Source organism: Octodon degus, unplaced genomic scaffold (assembly GCF_000260255.1).
Source record: "Octodon degus isolate 3935 unplaced genomic scaffold, OctDeg1.0 scaffold00206, whole genome shotgun sequence".
Taxonomy (NCBI): domain Eukaryota; kingdom Metazoa; phylum Chordata; class Mammalia; order Rodentia; family Octodontidae; genus Octodon; species Octodon degus.
The window spans coordinates 2,668,482-2,677,275 of record NW_004524782.1 but is presented as its reverse complement, the minus strand read 5'-3'; the positions used below and the strand labels follow the sequence as shown (position 1 = coordinate 2,677,275).

At 35.6% G+C, this 8,794-nt stretch overlaps 1 pseudogene; it reads right to left on the bottom strand.

Moving 5' to 3' along the window:
• The window catches only part of LOC101576728, a 31,953-nt pseudogene extending 31,381 nt beyond the window's left edge, over positions 1 to 572 (bottom strand).
• Positions 573 to 8,794: the final 8,222 nt, after the last annotated feature.

Below are 8,794 nucleotides of genomic sequence, written 5' to 3'. Positions count from 1 at the left end.
TTGTTTCATGATGGGAGTGCCTGTCATTGTGGTATTCTGAATATGGGCGGCTTGTCATGACATGCCATTTACTGCTAAAATGTCTCTCGTGTAGATGGATATTCAAGAAGAAGGCGGTGGTGAAGGAAAGCAAGCGACAGGAAAAGGAATATTGTGGGACTGTCCTGCTTCAAGGTTGTGAATGAGAAAGGTTCCCTGGAGTTTTCCTCCTGCGTGTTTTCGTTGCGCTTCTTCATGTGCGTGATGCCAACTGAGGTTGTCAGTACAACGAAACCAAGCTGACGGGACGGGAGCAGGTTATTCTGCCATTTTTCCAGGTCTCTCAGCTGCACATCAAACCTGGGGCTGATCACTCCACACTTGTTTAACCCGCCTGTAAGATCCACAACCATTTTTCCAGCCCTGTGATCATCAATGATTTCAAATTCGCCAGTGTAACCATGCTTCGTCATCACAGTTAGAAACCGGACAGTGACTCTGCAGCACGGCCTCATGAGGACCTGGCGTTTGCCTCTCTTTTTGGCATTGTGGATGCTCTGGAGAGCATCAGCCAGGACTTTCATGCGCACCATTATGGCTTAGCCGCTAAAGGGAGGTCCAGGCTGCGTGGACTGAGGCAGGGCTGCTAGGAGCGCCGTTTCCCGCCGGCGATGCGGCCTGCGTGCCTAGAGGCAGTCTACCCACTCGGGGAGAGCGTGGGGCACTCGGGGATCATTGCCCTCTAAGCCTTCCCAGGAGCTGCAATGCCAGGATCCGCGGCACAGGAGGGTCCCAGCGCCCCTTCAGAGACCCGAAGCTACGCTTCAGACTGTAGGATGGCGCAGATAGCCGATGGATTAAGTCGGGACCACCAGAGAGTTACTTAGTGGCTTGTAACACTTTCATTTGGAGAAAATCCTAGTAATATATGGTCTAACATCCTATTTCCAAAAATGAAGATTTATAACAAAAAAAAGAAAAAAAACATCTAGGATGCAGTAAAAAATAAACATCTGTAAGACAATGAAAAGATGAACAACATAAGACTAACAGGCATCAATAAGAAAGAAGAAGTCAATACAAATGATATAAAAGAAATAAGGAATAAGCACTTGCCTGGCAAGAGCAAGGTCCAGAGTTCAATCCCTAGGAACTCAAAAAAAAAAAAAAAAGAATATGGATGGAAATAATAGCAGAACACTTTCCAAATATGGGACAATAATCTGAAGTTCAGTTAACCGAAGCATATAGAGCACCAAATGACATCAACCCAATTAAAACCACACTCAGACATATAATAATCAAGATCCCAGAAATTCAGCACAGGAATAGTATACTAAAAGACCCTAAAGAAAAGAAACAGATCACATTTAAAGGACAACTCATCAGAATAACTTTCTCTTCACAAACCATCCAATCAAGAAGAGCATGGAGCAAAGTACTACAAGTCTTGCAAGAAAACAAATTCCAACCCAGACTCACATACCCTGCAAAACTCTCTTTCAAGTATAATGGAGAAGGGAAATACTTCCATGACAAAGAATAACTAAAGGGAGTTGGGGAGATGGCTCATTGGAATAAGTGCTTCCCAGGGAAGCACAAGGGCCTGAGTTCAATCTCCAGTTCCGAAAAAAAAAAAAAAAAAAAAAAAAAAAAAAACTAAAGAATTTAATGATGACAAAGCCAAGCCTACAAAGGTAACTAAATAGAGAGGGAGCAAAATGATCTCAACTCCATGAATGAGAATGGAAAGAACCCACCAAATAGGGCAAACAATTAAACACAGGAGAAATAGAGGTATACAAAAGCAGTCATTCAGTTATTCTTTTGTATACAGGAGCAAGATGTTTCCATCAGCATACTCTACAAATGGACTTCTCCTGCACCCTATGGGTCATGATTCTTTCTGGGTCTCAAGGGTGACTATCAAGGAAGTAGCAGTAGCTCAGCCCCACAAGTGACACCTGGACACTAGTAAGTGTTACGGGCATTATCCATGTCCCCGACACACTAGAACTTTGTGTGATAGCCTATTCCCAAACTGTTAGAAGTTCTGGTCATTTATTTGTCATTCCAGTATTTATCTTATGTTTTATACTTAGTAATTCTTTACTATCGGAATACTTTTTCTTAGATCAATTGTTTTGAAATATTTATTTTCAATTAATAAATATTTAATTTTCTGTATATTGTTTAATCTTAATTTTTGTTTCATGATTATACTGTATTATTGACTTATAATCTACTTAAAAGACATGGTATGTTTTCTAGTATTAGAAACTTTAAAAAGTATATTTCCATTTTCCATTGACTTTATATTACTTCTTCCTTATCTTTTATACACACACACACACACACACACACACACACACACACACATATGAAAAAATATATGTATAACCCGACATAAGACTGATACTGTTTGGTAGAAATCTTCAATGACCATTTGAATGCATTCATCTAATATATTTTATGTAGTTCTGCATAACTAACATTTTGAGAGCTCTTTATTCTTTATCTAGAACCATGCAGCAATTTCTCTTGCCTTCTGAATTATGCTCTTTGTTATTTCCTATATGCTACGTATGGAGGTATTAGAATATTCCAGGTTTGTATAACTAGAAAATAATTTACTTTTATTTTTCAAAATTATGTTTGCTAAGTATAAACATTAAAACAGACAGATTTTTTTTTCTTTTTGGTCCTTTAAATTAATTAGTCTAGTTTCTTACACATATGGTCTCTTATTCTTTCTAATGTGGAATAAGATACTATTTAATTTTGTTCTTCCATAGCTAGTATTTTTATGTTTATGGTTTAATGATTTTTACAATGTTTTGGACAATTTTGTTTTTGTGTATCTTGGTATGATTTTATTCAAATTTCTTGTGCAAAATGTTCGTTTTTCTTGAAAATGTGGGGTTGTATGTTCAACTAAGTTCAGAAATTTTAAATCTTTAAATATTTATTGCCTACCCCTTTACACTTTGAGAATTCTAATTATATAAATATGTTTCTTGATTTTGGCACACAAGGAACTATTATATGACTGATCTGTAAATTCTTTCTTCATTTTTATTTTGGACAATTTTTATTACAATATTCATTTAAGTTTTTAAATAATTTATTTATAATGTGCAATCTATTATTAATCTTATGCTATGTATTCATTTCAGAAATATTTCTTTAAAATCCATTCTATCTACATCTTATATCTTTCATATTTCTATATTTGTCTACAATTTTAATATGTTATGCAATTATTCATTTTCAATGGTTAATGAAAAAATGAATAATATCCAATAATTAAGAAGAAGTGTCTGAGAATCTCAAGAAGGGCATACAAATAACAAATATGAAAATTTTCAATGAGTCCATTTGTATAAATCATGAAGCAGATATTAGTAATGTAATAGCTCGGATGTGAGAGATGATGTAAACCTATATGGTGTTGGTCTACTCATCAAATATATTGCAGGAAAACTAATCTCTGGGCTTGTTACCTAAAGAGACAGGAAAATTGCACAAATCACCATAATACATGTGTTTCTTTGTCTACCCATTACAAAGAACTGGGTTCAATTTATGAAATTCTACTGACCTGTGCCCACAAAATCAGAAGTAGCTCTTTCATTCTTTGCACATGCTTGTCACTAATAGTCAGAGTAGTTATCTGGAAGAAGTGTTAGTTCTAGGAATATGTGTGTCCTTCAACATGTGTCTGTGCAGGGTAACATTTGCTTGTGTGGACACCAGCACAAGCACAATATTGAACAAGACATTTTTCAGAAGAATGGCAATAATGCATAACTTTTGTGTTGCTATTGCTTTTTTGCTTTTGGCTTGTTAAAGGTATGTGTCTTTTTTGTACAGGGTCTCGCTATCCAATTTGGACTCTTATCTCATGTCTTCAGTGCTGGGATTACAGGCATGGACCACCACACCCGGTTTCAGTGGCTGGCATGGCCCACCCAGGGTTCTGGGTCTGCATGGCATGTGGTACTGGAGATCAGAGCTGAGTCCTTGTGCTTGCCAGGCAGGTGCATATACCCCCAAACTATCTCTCCAGCCCCAGTGGTGTGTGTCTTGACTCTGATTTTGTGATGGGATACTGAACAATCATACTCTGAATCTTTTTTTATTTGATATGTTTATGCTGCTCCATTTGGAAAACACAAATATAACAAAAAATGATAGGAATAAGATCTGAGGAAATAAGTCGAGAGAAGGACCAGTGAAGAAATAGTAAGTAAAATGACCAAGGTGTAATATGTAAATGTACTCATTCCCCAAGATGACAAACACACATCACCTATAAAAATACAAATAATATAGAGCACATTAAATACAAATAATACAGAGTAGATTAAAACAGGCTAATATTTGTCATTGGGGGAGAATTGATATTAAGTTTTATATTTCTGGAGTCCTTGGAGTTCACTACAATATCTTCAGATACTCAAGACACAAGTTATGGCAGTGCACACAATGCAAAAATCTGTGAAAACAGGAAAAGTTTGAACCTCTAAACCATGAACCATGATGAACACCTTCAGCTGAAATTCGGCAGGTTTCCTGATGCTGAGCAGAGAGCTGAATCTTGGAGACACTTTAAAATAGACTCAGTGAGAAGTCATTAAATTCAAGAATCTTTATAGCTATGTAAATGAAGGCAGAATAGCCCAAAAAAAGAAAGTCCCCAGGGTTCAGAGCACACTCTGAGACGAGTATACATTCCCTAGTACAGATTCTTGTAGGTCATTCTGCTGAATTTTGGTAACTGATGTTCTTCTTAAGACCAGAGTGCCCTACCTACCATTGAATACATAGTATTCATGTTGTATTTATACAACATGAAAGGAGGCCATAATGCCCTACATATACTAATCTACTTAATATTTCTAATTGTGTGATATATTGACTCAGACAATTTACCAGAAATGCGAGGAGGACTCAGAGACAAATAGGTTAAGGAATCTGTCTAAATGAGTGATGGAGTAGAAACTTGAAAATGAAGTTAGCCAGTTGGATAGTCAGTATGCTAACAGCTGTGCAACAGAACTTTTTTTTTAATTTTTCAAATAATCTGAGCCTGTAATTTGTTTTATATCATGTCCTTTCATTTCACTTCATTGGCATTTTAAACTAATTTTGATATCACAAATGTCCATTTCTGTTTAAATACTAACTTTACAGCTCAACAACAAATATTAATAAAACATTTAAGACCCTCATGAATATAGATGTATTATACTTTAATCCAAAGAAATCATCTCCCAATATAAAATGAATTTTTTGATGAAAATTATTTTATTCTTTTAAAAGCTCATCTGCTGACATTAGAGAAAGAAAAATAGTAGGGCATCCTTTAAGGAAATTACTGAGTGCTATTACTGTACTTCTGAATTATGACATATGAAACGCTAATAAAGTGTATTAGACTAGAAAAAGATAGTGCCGGGCCCACCCCTGGGGCGAGTTGAGATGGCAATTGAAACTGGGCGGGGTGGTGCGTGCCTGTAATTCTAGCTCTTGAACGACTGTAAACAGGCAGATCACTAAAAGTCTGACATAGTACTAAGACACTGAACACGCTGTAGACCTTTCCCTAAAATACAAAGAAAATAATAACAATAATAATAATAATAATAATAATAGAATAAGATAAACATTACTTCACTGATGATTATTATTGAAAGCATGTGTTAAGTGAAATTGTTAGCAAGGCAAAAAGATTCATGAAAACACAAGAGATATAAGTAAAATGTAATAGGGAAAAACTGAAATCCTGACTATTGTAGTTGGCAGAATCATAAAGAAATGAACTTCTAAACCAAATAGAAAAAAAGAAAAAAACTTCTCGAAATGAAAAACAAATAGCCAGTTAAAAGTGTGCTAAGTGTTGGAAAAAAGGATTCTCTAAGAAATACATACAGATAACCAACAGGTATAGGAAAGCATTTTCAGTATCACTAATGATATGGAAAATGCAAAGAAAATCTATAGGTTTAATTAAGGGCATGATGAATAACCAAAGATGACAAAAGTCACAAAGATGTATAACAGTACGAATGCCAAATACCACCCTTAGGAATGGGCACTTTAGAAAAAAGTAAAGGATGGTCCACAAAAAATGGAATACTGCCAACTCACCCCGCAGTCTCACTTTTGGGTATCTATGCAAAAGATTGAAATCTGGATTACCAAGTGATGTTGGAACTTCGGTATTCATTTTAGGAGCTATGACAATAACCAGCATGAGGAAGAAACATTCTTTTTCACTGAAGGATAATGAATAAAGATGTATTATATAATAGAATAAAATATTACTTGGCCTATAAAATAAATTCTCCAGTGGGTTAAATTTAAGGACATTATTTTGAGTGAAAAATGCAATAAAAAACCAAATATGCATAATCTGACTTATATGTTTAATTTACATTACACAGAATATTTAGAAACACATAGTGCAATGGTTGTTACCATTCTTTGATGTAGGGTAGAAGAAGTGATTACTACTCAACAAGCATAATGTTCCAGAGAAGTATGATGAATAAATTCTAGAGATCATCCTTATGACATTACTTAATTAGACTCTACTGCATATTTTAAAATGTTGGTAAAACAGACATCACTGGAAGTCCTCATACGTCAGTGAAAGACATTTGTAGAAGATGAGGGAGAGACATACAGAGACAAAGAAAGACAGAGAGAACTTTTAAATCAGAAAAATAATAAAAGGTATATTCAACTTTGGCAGCTATAGTCTATAACAGAAAATATTAAAATTGCTTTTGTTCAAATAACGCTTCCCTAAACTTTAAGAAAAATAGTATCCCTTAAATCAACAGATGAGAGTGTTTCCAGTGAATTACAACTGTTTTTTCCACTATTTGCATCAAATATAGAGAGCTGCAGCTATTTAACACAGATTTTGACTCAAGAAATAGTTTCATATGCCTGTTTTCCACATAGATATAGGCAGTTGTTATAATTGCATTGTACCCTTTCTCATAGCAGGAAGGGATGATATATATATATATCAGCACTCAAGAAGCTGAGGCAGGATGATCGATCTGAGTTTGAGGCCAGCCAGAGCTTCATAGTAAATGCAAGACCATTCTGAGCTATATAGCAAGAATTTATCTTAAAATATCAAAAGAAATAATGAGAAAGAAAAAAGAAACAAAGGAAGAAAGGAAGAAGGAAGGAGGAAGGAAGGAAAGAATGAATGAAAGAAGAAAGAATGGGCTATGCATTTATCCTTTAACTCACTGTAAGGTATATGAAGAACAGAAATTGTTGACCTGAGTCCCCTACAGCTCAACATAACAGTATGGCTTTAATTCTTATGCTTCGTTTTTATACTTTTCTGCTGGATGGTTAAGACCAAGGTAAAGCAGGACCTATGCAACAAGCGGTGTAGCTTTTGGGTCTGATAAGGTCAGTGAAATCCCCTCAGGATTTATCCTGAGATCCTGTACCTCAGATTGTAGATTCTTTGTCAGTGTCAGCCATGTGAATGAGTCACGGCCGTTGCTTGGCCAATGTGCTCTCTGTGAAAGCCTGGGAGCATATTTTCTCTCCATGTGACTCTCCTTAGGCACACTCTCCATCATCAATCACTTTCCTCTTTGGCCCAATAATCTCCTTGATCAGAAAGTTTGGGACACTACTGAGTTATATGACATTACAGTACAAGTTCTCATATGTCCTGAGTCTTAATAGTGTTTGTAAATAGGATATCATGTCCACATCTTGTACAGCAATTAACCACTAGTAAGAATGTATGCAATGTGTTAATTATTGACACTGTCTTACCAATTTGGTTTGAAACTGTCTGATTGCTATTTGTTTCTCAATAAAATTATGGGGGGAAAAAGGTATCTGAAGAACAGGTACGTTTCAGTGTACAATTAGCACATAAAGCCTTATTTCTCTATCATGGTGATAATTCACAAGTTCCATCCACAATAAAGTTTTAATTACACTAGAAGACACCATTAAACATATGGATCCTAGGACTGTCACCTCTCTCTCTAGCTGAGCACACATGAAAGATTTATTTCTTTATCTACATTTGTTCTTAACCTGTTTCCAGCTCAGAATATCTGATCCTGAAATAAACACTTCACAATTTCTTTCCTTACTGACTCTACCCATCAGGTTGAAAAACAAAATACTAACCTGGCATCTTTAGTTCTTCATCAGGTGGGGATTATTTTGGTGCATGTAACAGCCACCAGCACTGGTGAGGGAGATGGCTGCACCCTGAAATAAAGGACTATGCATATGTGACCTCACAATTCCTCTGTGAATTGTAATTATCATTCCACCTATACTGAAATGACAGTGGAGGCTCGGGGACCCAAGGACATCAGAACTTTTTCCCTAGTTGTTCATTAACAAAGACAGTTACAATTTTTTGGTAAATATCTCAAAGAGATCATTAAAATTGTGAGAGAGACTTACACTTTAATTGTCCCTGAATGCTGTAAAGAGAAAAAGATATGGTTTCCTATGTAAGGACCTGTCAAAGAGTTATGTATATGCAACTTGATTCCAAACTTCACTGCAGTTTTTATGTTTATTAGTATTGGTCCACAGTACATAATATCCTCATTTATCATGAATTGTTATCACATGGATGTAACACATATGAATTCACTTTTCATGCCATTTCCTGCTTTATCCTTTTTCCTTCCTCCATCTCTCCTTTTGCAAAAAATTTATATCTATGTTTCTTTTCATTTATCTTTATTTTATTTTATTTTTTAGGGAAGGGTCTACATGGTGTTCAGGGTTTCACTATTAG